Raw genomic sequence first — 12,237 nt, forward strand, 5'->3', positions numbered from 1 at the left:
CCCAGATCAGAGGGCGGCACCTAATTAATTAGCTTGTTTATTTCGGCTTTTTTCTTAAAGATACTCTGTGTCCTGGCTACCGCTGCTTTCTCTGTGGATCAGTATCAGTCCACGGCCTGGAGGGGACCACTGCACCACCCCAACCTCTGACGACTCAGCCTAACACACCATTAACAGTGTGCTCGGCGCTGACTTCTCGACTCCAGTAAGTGATACTACACTGTACATACATTATTTCTACTTTATATAGGCTGTGTATTTTTATGTGTTATTTGGTATGATTTGGCAGCTTCATAGCTTAAAGGTTACTGGAGAGAGTGTTTCTGCTGAGAGCGCTTGCGTGAGATTTTCACTACGGAGAACAATGCGGCAATGATTGTGGAAAAGTATTTCTACTTTATATGGGCTGTGTATTTATCATATCATTCCTGCTTTTATTATATGTTACTGTTGTTTTAGGTTTTATATATTATTTGTCATGATTTAGTGGGTTATTTTTGGGTCTGTGAATGCTCACAAATTTTTCCCATATAAATAAATGGTAATTGCTTCTTCGCTTTATGACATTCCAGCTTACGGACCGTTTTATAGGAACACTCTACCTTCGGATGGCGGGGGAAGCCTGTACTCCTCGATTCTCTGTTTGTATATGTGTTTAGCCTGAGAGATTCCCCTCCTCAGGTTGAGCTGTAAGCCTCCCGGTCTCCAGACCTGAAGGCTGAACCTCTGGCTTTGAGCAGGAGGTGAACTTCTCTGTTCATCCATGGTTTCTGATTGGGGAAGACTTTTATTTGTTTTTGTGATGTCACGCTATCTACACACTTGTTGATGTGCTCAAGGACAGAGTTGGTATATAAATCAATGTTAATCTGAGAGTCTGTGGTGGCATGGGCAGCAAACGCGCTCCAGTCTGTGTGCTGGAATTGGTGCTGAAGAGCAGAGTCAACACCCTCCAGCCAGATCTTAATAGATCTAAAATCTGCTAGAAGAATTTTGTTAAAGAACTTTTATGTAATTTTGGTTCATGTTGCAGCATATAATTTTGATACTAATATTTTGGCAAACAAAATAATGTGAGGACGTATGTTTCATTTCAATTGGGTCTCAATTGAGCAATTATCAGTGTTGAGAAAAAAATACTGATGTGTGACAGGCAACACACAAAATGCTGGAGGAACTTAGCAGTTCAGACAGAATCTGTGGGAAAGAGTAAACAGTCAACATCTCTGGCTGAGACTCTGCTTTAGGACTGAGAAAGAAGGGGGAAGATGCCAGAATAAAAAGGCAAGGGGAGGGGAAAGAGACTAGCTGGAAAGTGATAGGTAGGAAGCAAGATTAGTGGGAAAGGTCAAGGGCTGGAGAAGAAAGATTATGTGACAGGTTTTGAGAGAACCAGCTATCGAAAAAAGACCTGTCTAGAAATTCACTCCATCATTGCTGTAGGTTTTGTAGGGAGCAAGTTAATTTCTACTATAAGACAGCATTGGAATGATTACATGTAGTCATCAAGTGAAAGAACCATGTTCAGAAACATGAGAAGGTCTGCAGATGCTGGAAATCCAAAGCAAAACACACACAAAATGTTGAAACTCAGCAGGTTTGGTAGCATCTATGGAAATGAATAAACAGTTGACGTTTTGGGCCGAGTCCCTTCTTCAGGACTGAGAAGGAAGAGGAAAGATAGCAGAATAAAAAGGTGGGGGGAGAGGAAGGAGGAGAGCTGGAAGGAGATAGGGGAACCCAAGAGGGTGGGAAAGATCAAGGGCTGGAGAAGAAAGAATCTGATAGGAGACAGGAATGGCCCATAGGAGAAAGGGAAAGAGGAGGGGGCCTGGGGGAGGTGAAAGGCAGGTTAGAAGAGGTAAGTGGCCTAAGTGCCGATTAGAAGAAGAGGGAGGGGAAGGGAATTTTTTTACCGGAAGGAGAAATCAATATTCATGCCACCAGGTTGGAGTGTATCTGGATGGAATATAAGGTGTAGCTCCTCCACCCTGAGGGTGGCCTCATCTTGGCACATGAGGAGGCCATGGACTGACACATCGGGACAGGAATGAAAATCAGAATTTAAATGTTTGGCTACTGGGAAGTCCCGCTTGTGGCAAATGGTGCAGAATTTCTCGATGAAGCGGTCCCCCAAGTTAACGGTGTGAATCGCCAGTGAAGAGGAGGACACATCGGGAGCTCCGGACAAAATAGACGACTCCAGTAGATTCGCAGGTGAAGTGTTACCTCACGTGGAAGGAGTTGTTGGGGGCTCTGATAGAGGTGAAAGAAGAAGTGTATGGGCAGGTGTAACACTTGGGCTGCTTGGAGGGGTGTGCCTATTTTTATCATTGAAGGGTCTCTGCCCATAATACTGATTGCTTATTCCCCTCCATAGATGCTGCCTGATCTGCTGAGTTCCTCTAACGCTGAGTGCATTTTCACTACTCCACTGCAGAGACCTTCTTGTGTTGATTGAAGTTATTAATTTGATTGTCATTTTGTAGATATTGACATCTCCCGTACCTGGAAATAGTTTAGCAGAAAAATAAATCCTGCTTACATACCTTGATTGTCCTTGCACTGTTCTGAAGCTGCTCTTGTTGAAAATTCATAGCATCTGATTACATTTTTCCTGTGACTTTTAGGTAATTGACCAGAGGCTCTGCCAATCAAACTTACTCCAAAGATCATAAAAGCTACAGTTTGATTTTACAGTTGTGATTTAAGATATGGGGTTTAAACTAACTGGCTTAAGTTATGTAGTCAGATTTGACCCACAGGCTGTTGAGATCAAATGGTTGTGGATGATTGAGTTTGCTTGTATGTTACCAGGCAGAAGACAGGCAATCTGTTCATCTGTGTCAAATAAATAAATAAGATATGCCTTTTTAGCCTCCCAAGGTCTGGGAAAATATGTCAGCCATATTTATTATTATTATGTGTTGTGAGTCAGCATCCAATCCCTCAGGGAGGTTACTTCTGTAACAATGTACTGACATGTGCCATTTATAATGAGCATAACCCTGTTTGGTTTTTGAATGGCTTCCAAGACTGCCAGTAAATCTGTCAGCTCTGGCCCAAGTGGATTAGCTGTTTAAAATAGTTCAAGAATTTTTTTAAACATTGAAAGCTTTGAAGCAGTTCTTAATTTTATCAATTTCTCTTATGTGGGACCAGAATAGTCTGTGGCACCATGATCAGTGGTTCTAATCATATTTCGATATCGGGGTAAGGTTTACATAGTTTTCCTTTCAGAACTGACAAGAAGGTCATCTTCTAAATTATTCAGATTTTAATTAGCCTTTGAGGCTACTCCTGGTAATTTATAATTGGTACATTGAAGCCGGTTAACCACGCATTCAGTACTTCGTTGAAGAATAATTCAACAGCTTTTGTTGAGGGCACCTTTTTAAAAAAAAACTAGACACACTACAGTTTATTAGTCTGATTTGCAATGTAGGGGGAAAGGCTTTTAAAAAAAGTTTAACAACTTACTGAGAAATTTGGTTAAGGTTGTGTGCCATATGCACAAGACCTGAAACACCCTTTTCCATAAATGAAATATACTTTTTTCTGCAGTTGTGCCAATGGTTTGGACATTTAGTGATTACTAGAGTAAGGTTTTATTGCATCATCAGGGTCTCTTTTCCACCCATCAGAGATATTTATCAGGAACACTGTGTATGCAGGGCCCTTAGCGTTGCCGATGATTCCTTCCATCTGTCTAACAATCTCTTTGACCCTCAACCATAAAGCAGGAGGTACTGTAGTATTAGGGCAAGAACTGTTGGATGGGAAACAGCTTTTTCTCCCAGGCTGTGAAACTAATGAACTTCCTGTCACCAAAAAGGTCTCATCACATATGAGTGTTGAATATTAAAAGGCCTAGACAGAGTAGATGTGTGTAACGCCTTGGGAAAGGTTTCACTGCTAATGTAATGTTTTCTCTGTAGCAGCAGTGTTTGAGTTATGACTAGAGATAATGGGGGCTTTGGAATGTGCGCCATCCAATGAGGAGTGTTTTTTCTTGTGTACCCGAGAGCAAGGTATTCGCGGGCTTTTGTTTGGCGAAAGATGGAAGGAGAAGATTCCAGGTTGTAGACTGCAGGACGGAGTGGATTTGGAATGGGGCTGGGAGTCGATGCCACCCAGGGGAAATCGATGGAGGACTAACGGACGGGAAACTGTGAGCTCCAACGTGCACATTAGACTGTTTCATTAAAATAGGCCCTTTTCTTTTTATTTTCTTAACTAACTTTCTAGTCAAATTAAGAATTATAAAGCTAAATTGTTTAATTGTATATGGTGTACTGTTTCTTATTTCGTGGTACTGATTTGTAACAGGGGAACACATCATGCAGCATCCACACAAATGAGAGGTTTTGCACCTCAGATTTCTCACATTTTTGGTGGGACCAGAGACTAATGCCGTTGGCCGAACCTGAGGGTTACATATGGAAACAATATTTCCCCATGGTGGGGGAGTCTAGGACAAGAGGGTACAAAAGGAGGGTGAAAAAAAGGATCAGCTATGATAGAATGGTGGAGCAGACTCAGTGGACCAATAGCCTAATTCTGCTCCTATGTCTTATGGTCCTAAGTGCAGGTAGTGTTATACTGTTTACTTTTTAACTTGTCGTAAATGCACCTTATTACTTGTTAATTTACTAATGGTAATATAAGATTGAAATAAGTTGCAGAAACTTGTCAGCTCTATCACGGGCTTCAGCCTCTGTAGTACCCAAGACGTCTTCAAGGAGTAGTGGCTTAGGAAGGCGGTGTCCATCAGTAAGGATCCCACCACCCAGGTGGGATCTTCACACTGTTACCATTGGGAAAGAGGTACAGAAGCCTGAAGGCACACACACACAGATTCAGGAATAGCTTCTTCCCCTCTGCCATCTGATTCCTGAATGGATATTAAACCAAGGAACACTACCTCACTTTTTTTATTTCTGTTATTTTGCATTACTTATTTTAACTTAATTAAATATGTATATTTAATAAACATATATGTTTAGTGTCATTCAGTTTTTCTCTATATTTATTTATAATGTCTTGTATTGTACTGCTGCCTTCAAGTTAACAAATTTCACAACATATGCCAGTGATATTAAATCTAATTCTGATTATTTTATGTAATGTGCATGAGTTATATGTACTGTGTTGTGCACCTTGGGCCAGAGGAACTTTGTTTCATTTGGCGGTATACAGGTGTACGGTTCAGTGACAATAAACTGAGCTTAATTGTACAAATTTTGTTTTAAAAGACCCATTGCATTAAACTGTAATGCAGTAACTTTGATGTATTTGAAAGTTCTTTTAGTAGTTGATGTGCAGGTTCCTTTTTCAAAACCTCACGGTTCAGGAATTTATATGAATTATTTTAGTGTTAAAGATTTGATTAGCATGATGCTATTACAACTCAGGGTGTCGGAGTCTGGCGTTCAATTCCATCGTCATCTGTAAGGAGTCTGTACATCCTCCCCATGCAATGCATGGGTTTTCTCCAGGTGCTTCGGTTTGCTCCTACAATCCAAAAACATACTGGTTAGTAGGTTAATTGGTCATTGTAAATTGCCCCTGATTAGGCTAGGGTTAAGACCATAAGACATAGGAGCAGAATTAGGCCATTCAGCCCATTGAGTCTGCTCTGCCATTCCATTATGGCTGAATCTGGATCCCACTCAACCCCATACATCTGCCTTCTCGCCTTAAACCTTTGATGCCCTGACCAATCAGGAACTACCAATTTTCGCTTTAAATATACTCGCAGTCTTGGCCTCCAAAGCTGCCTGTGGCAGAGCATTCCACAGATTCACTACTCTCTGGCTAAAAAAAAATTCTCCTTACCTCTGTTCCCCCAATTTTGAGGCTGTGCCCTCTAGTTTTGGACACCCCCACCATAGGAAACATCCTCTCTACATCCATCTTATCTAGTCCTTTCAGCTTAGGTCAGGGACTTCTGAGTGGCACGGCTCGAAAAGCTGGAAGGGCCTATTCCAAACTGCCTCCCAGCAAATAAACAAACAAACAAACAAACACAGTTCTGCATGTGAACTGAATGGTACAAAATGTTCTGGAAAAACAAATTGTCTATTTATCAGTAATGCAGGAAAAAGTAAATCGAAGATTAACCTTTAGATTTTTATTTCCTTCTGCTTCTTTGTAAACTTTACATTTGCTGTAGTCAGTTGATTAAATGGTTAACAGTGAGCAAGTTTTCAGCTGGTAACTTTCATCCTGCAAGTAGTCATGTTACAGTTAGTGTCATTTTATTGCTCAAGCTTTTGACAGCATTTGTATTTTTCTAATGAAAATACTGTATGTATGACAAGTTATCCACAAATAAAGCAATGTATTAAAACACAATTGGGAAAATGGTTGTCCACATTGATATACACTTAGTGGCCATTTTATTAGGTATCTCCTGTATCTAATAAAGTGGCCACATGGTGCTTGTGGCCTTCTGCTGCTGTAGTCCACCCACTTCAAGACTGATGTGTTGTGCATTCAAAGATGCTCTTCTGCACACCACTTTTGAGTTACAGTTGCCTTTTTGTCAGCTTGAACCAGTCTGGCCATTCTCCATTGACCTCTCAATAATGCATTTTCACCCACAGAGCTGCTGCTGACTGGATGTTGTTTTGTTTTCTTGCACCATTCTCTGTAAACACTAGAGAATGTTGCACGTGAAAATCCCAAAAAATCTGCAGTTTCTGAGATATTCAAACCACCCCATCTGGCACCAACAATCATTCCATGGTCACAGTTACTTAGATCACATTTTTTCCCTTTTCTGATGTTTGGTCTGAGCAACTGTGGAACCTCTTGACTATATCAGCATGATTTTATGGATTAAGTTGCTGCCACATGATTGGCTGATTAGATATTTACATTACTGAGCAGGTGTATAGGTATATCTAATAAAGTGTATTTCAGATTACTTGTGCATCAAGCAGTGATGAGAGTTGTCCTTGAGTCAGAAACAATGTGGAAGAGTGAAGCAAAAACAAACTGCTGGGGGAACTCAGCAGGTCAGGCAGAATCTGTCAAGAGAAATGGGCAGTTCAAATTTTGAAATTTTGCTCTAGCTTTGTTAGTATCCTACATCAAAGTGTGCTGGTCTGGGTTGATCAGACCCAAAAGACGCAAACCAATTTGAGTGTCCAGGAGATGTGTTAATAAGCGTACAAGCACAACAAGGTAACTTGAGCCTAATTTATTATAAAACAGAAAGCACAAATAAACCACACAAAATACTGTGTAGTAAGTCACAAAGATTTCCACAAATTTCAGGGTTCACAATTTTCAGTTGCCACTTGATTGCCACAGTTGTTGGGGGCTTGATTGTTACTGTTATTGGGATAACTGTGAATAATGACTTATGAAACCATCCTGGGTCAGGGTCCTAGGCACAGTGATTCTTCGATCTTGGTGAAGTCCCAAGAACCGAGGGAAAGATTCCCACAATAAATAGGGGTTCCCCAAGACACACAGAGACAGACAAGCAATTTGATCCTTTGTTTTCATGCCTCTAACTCAGCATGATTTCTTTCATTCAAACAACTTGTGTTCATCAACAGACATCCTCATGTCATTGGTGCCCGAGGCAAAGAAAGAATCCAGCTGCTATCAGCAAGCATTAGACATCAACAAACTTGTATGGACACCATGACACCTTACATACTGCGAGCACACAAGGAGTTGAAGTGTGACTTGGAGCTGTTAAGACTTCCATCCTATATCTTACAAAATTTCATACACCACACCATGCAATGTTCAAGTAAATTTATTATCAAAGTATGTTACCATGTACAGCCATGAGATTCATTTAGACCATAAGACAAACTCGGCCCATCGAGTCTGCTCCGCCATTTTATCATGAGCTGATCCATTTTATCCTATTTAGTCCCACTGCCCCGCCTTCTCACCATAACCTTTGGATGCCCTGGCTACTCAGATACCTATCAATCTCTGCCTTAAGTACACCCAATGACTTGGCCTCCACTGCTGCTCGTGGCAACAAATTCCATAGATTCACCACCCTCTGACTAAAAAAATTTTTTCGCATTTCTGTTCTGAAAGGGTGCCCTTCAATCCTGAAGTCATGCCCTCTCGTACTAGACTCCCCCATCATGGGAAACAGCTTTGCCACATCCACTCTATCCGTGCCTTTTAACATTCGAAATGTTTCTATGAGGTCTCCCCTCATTCTTCTAAACTCCAAGGAGTACAGTCCAAGAGCGGACAAACGTTCCTCATATGTTAACCCTCTCATTCCTGGAATCATTCTAGTGAATCTTCTCTGAATCTTCTCCAATGTCAGCACATCCTTTCTTAAATAAGAAGACCAAAACTGCCCACAGTACTCCAAGTGAGGTCTCATCAGCACCTTATAGAGCCTCAACATCACATCCCTGCTCCTATACTCTATTCCTCTAGAAATGGATGCCAACATTGCATTCGCCTTCTTCACTACCAACTCAACCTGGAGGTTAACTTTAAGGGAATCCTGTACGAGGACTCCCAAGTCCCGTTGCATCTCAGAACTTTGAATTCTTTCCCCATTTAAATAATAATCTGCCCGTTTATTTTTTCTGCCAAAGTGCATAACCATACACTTTCCAACATTGTACTTCATTTGCCACTTCTCTGCCCATTCTTCCAATCTATCCAAGTCTCTCTGCAGACTCTCTGTTTCCTCAGCACTACCGGCCCCTCCACCTATCTTCATATCGTCAGCAAACTTAGCCACAAAGCCATCTATTCCATAATCCAAATTGTTGATGTACAATGTAAAAAGAAGCGGCCCCAACACTGATCCCTGTGGAACACCACTGGTAACCGGCAGCCAACCAGAATAGGATCCCTTTATTCCCACTCTCTGTTTCCTGCCAATCAGCCAACGCTCTATCCACGTATGTAACTTTCCTGTAATTCCATGGGCTCTTATCTTGTTAAGCAGCCTCATGTGTGGCACCTTGTCAAAGGCCTTCTGAAAATCCAAATATACAACATCCACTGCATCTCCCTTGTCTAGCCTACTGGTAATTTCCTCAAAAAATTGTAATTGGTTTGTCATACACAGTGGGCATACACAGTAAATACAAGAAAACAATAGAATCGTTGAAAGACCATATCCAACAGAACAGACAACAGCCAATGTGCAAAAACAATACAGAAAAGAAAGATACTGCTCAACTTTGTCATCAGTTATGTTGAATGAGACCTTCCACTTCATTGTTTAAATGGACACACTAAATGTAAAATTCTGAATTATTTCCTGTTGCATGTGGTGGATCACATTCTGCCCATTCAGTTCAATTGCAATGGCATGCTCCATATATGGACCTGTTCTATTGAAGCAGGGCCACGTAGATCATTGTGTTTCTCATGAATTTTACTTTTTTCATTATACGATTTTTGTTTGCCTGCTTTGTATTTGTTTTAGCTTGATTTCATCTTAGCATAGTAATATGTTCAAAGTAAATTTATTATCAAAGTACGTATATATCACTGTACACAACTCTTGAGATTTGTTTTCCTGTGGGCATAGTCAGTAAATCCAAGAAACACAGCAGAATCAATGAATGATCGCACCCAACAGGGTGGACAAACATCCTGTATGCAAAAGATAGCAAGCTATGCAAATACAAAAAAGAAAAAATAACAAATAAGCAATATATATCGAGAACATGAGATGATGAGATAAGATCAAGACTGTTGTTATCAGTAGTTTGACAAGTAGGTGCACAAGCAGGTAAATAAATGGAAAGAGACTAGCTATTATCGAAGTTTGCGGTAGTTAATGACTTGGGGTACTGTGCTCAGTTCTGGTCGCCTCACTACAGGAAGGATGTGGAAACCATAGAAAGGATGCAGAGGAGGTTTACAAGGATGTTGCCTGGATTGGGGAGCATGTCTTATGAGAATAGGTTGAGTGAACTCGGCCTTTTCTCCTTGGAGTGACAGAGGATGAGAGGTGAGCTGATAGAGGTATACAAGATGATGAGAGGCATTGATCATATGGATAGTCAGAGGCTTTTTCCCAGGGCTGAAATGGCTAGCACAAGAGGGCATAGTTTTAAGGTGCTTGGAAGTAGGTACAGAGGAGATATCAGGGGTAAGTTAGTTTTTTTTAAACGCACAGTGGTGAGTGCATGGAATGGGCTGCTGGTGACGATGGTGGTCGCAGGAACGATAGGATCTTTTAAGAGACTCCTGGACGGGTACATGGAGCTTAGAAAAATGGAGGGCTATGGGTAAGCCTAGGTAATTTCTAAGGTAAAGACATGTTCAACAGAGCTTTGTGGGCCAAAGGGCCTGTATTGTGCTGTAGATTTTCTATGTTTCTACATATCCATATGCCCCATTAAGATATTGTGTCTGCAGTAGTCAGTGACACATATCCATGTGCCTCATTAAGATATTGTGTTAGAACATTGATCAAAACATAGTCATAAACAAGAGAAAATCTGCAGATGCTGGAAATCTGAGCAACACACACAAAATGCCAGAGGAACTCAGCAGGCCAGGCATCATCTATGGAAAAAAGTACTGTTGATATTTTGGGCCGGAACCCTTCAGCAGGATTAAAGTACGTATATGTATGTTTGCATGTGTGTGTGTATATATAAATACATTTTTTTACTGTAATTAAGTTTTGTATTATTTATTGCAATGCATTGTTGCTGCAAAAACAACAAATTTCACGACATATGCTGGTGATATTAAAGCTGATTCTGACTCTGAAAAGGATTGATGTAGATTAGGTGGTTGGTACTTGGCACAGTGTTGCTGGACGAAGGGCTATTTCTGTACTGTATTTCTGTGACTGTGCTGGAATACTGTATTTGCTTTTATGAGCTCAAACTTAAGTTAAAGAGAACCAAATCTAAAGAAGCAATAAAATTATCATAATTATCTTTTTAAAATTATGGGCATCATTCTAGCATAGTGACTAGCACCATGCTTTACAGTTAAGGCGACCCCAGTTCAATTCCTGCCACTGTCTGTAAGAAGTTTGTACATTGTCCTTTTGTCTGTGGGTTTTCTCCAGGAGCTCCAGTTTCTTCTTACAGTGCAAAGACATACTGGCTGGTCGGTTACTTGGTCATTGTAAATTGCCTCGTGATTAGGCTAGGATTAAATTGGAGGGTTGCTGGGTGGCACGACTCGAAGGGCCAGAAGGGTTCTATTCTGTGCTGTATCTCAATCAACCAATCAATAAATAAAACAAACCATCAAATTTGCAGCCCTTTATTTGATTTTGGTGTATGGTATGGGAGGTATTTTTTTAATTCCCATGGAATTCACAGACCATATAAAAGTAGGGGAAAAATGCATTTTATATTTTAAGTTGAGTTGGTGAGGATTCAAAGTAGGTAGAATATACTTATTCCAGCAAGATTCTAATACATTGGAAGGTTTCGTAACTATTAAAGAAATGCTTTCTATTTTGAATCCAATCAAAAGGAGTATTAAAAAACATTACCAAGTATTTTACATATGCTACGGACATGTATCATCTTGGTTCTGGTTCCATTTGATGATGTTTTGAGGAAAGATTAAGCATAATTGTCTAACCATTGTTGAAGTGTTGAGTGTTGACAAATATTTGCAGATGTATCCTGTTCTTTAAATTAAAATACTCCCAAGTGTATTTCATACAATATGTGTACTGAAGTGTTCAAGTATATCCTCAAAACTTAGCTGAAGTATTTGAGACACTTACTATGTCAAAATGATTTATTTTCTCCATGAAATGTGAGCTGAGATCTTTTGAAGTTGTTGCAATGTAAGGGATTGATGGCTGTGGAAACACATTGAAAGTAAATAGCCCAATCTAATATTTCGTAATTTTGAAAAGATTATTTTAAAGTGGTGTCCACTTGTGCTTTCTTAAATCAATCAAGTGGGACAATTTTGTTGTTTATGTTGTTTTATGACAACTCAGCAACTCATGTACATTGAAAATTGAGATTTTTCTCTTCCTATTTGTGTAGTTGGAGGGTATGCTCTGTTTCATTGGTGTTTTTCCAGTAGTCATTGATACCAGTGCTTTATTTGTCTGACGATAAATATCTCCATCATTATGTCACCAAAAATACTAACAAATTTCTACAGATATACAATGGAGCGCATTCTAACTGGCTGTATTACCATCTGGTATGGTGGGGTGGGGGCAATGGGCTACTGCACAGGATCAAAATGAACTGCAGAAAGTTGTAAACTCAATCATTTCCATCA

General features: G+C 40.2%; 1 protein-coding gene across 9 annotated transcripts in view; it reads left to right on the forward strand.

Moving 5' to 3' along the window:
- Nucleotides 1–12,237, forward strand: part of fbrsl1 (fibrosin-like 1) — a 1,024,640-nt gene that overhangs the window by 294,762 nt on the left and 717,641 nt on the right. The window lies entirely within an intron of this gene.

Source organism: Mobula birostris, chromosome 22 (genome assembly GCF_030028105.1).
Source record: "Mobula birostris isolate sMobBir1 chromosome 22, sMobBir1.hap1, whole genome shotgun sequence".
Classification (NCBI taxonomy): Eukaryota; Metazoa; Chordata; class Chondrichthyes; order Myliobatiformes; family Myliobatidae; genus Mobula; species Mobula birostris.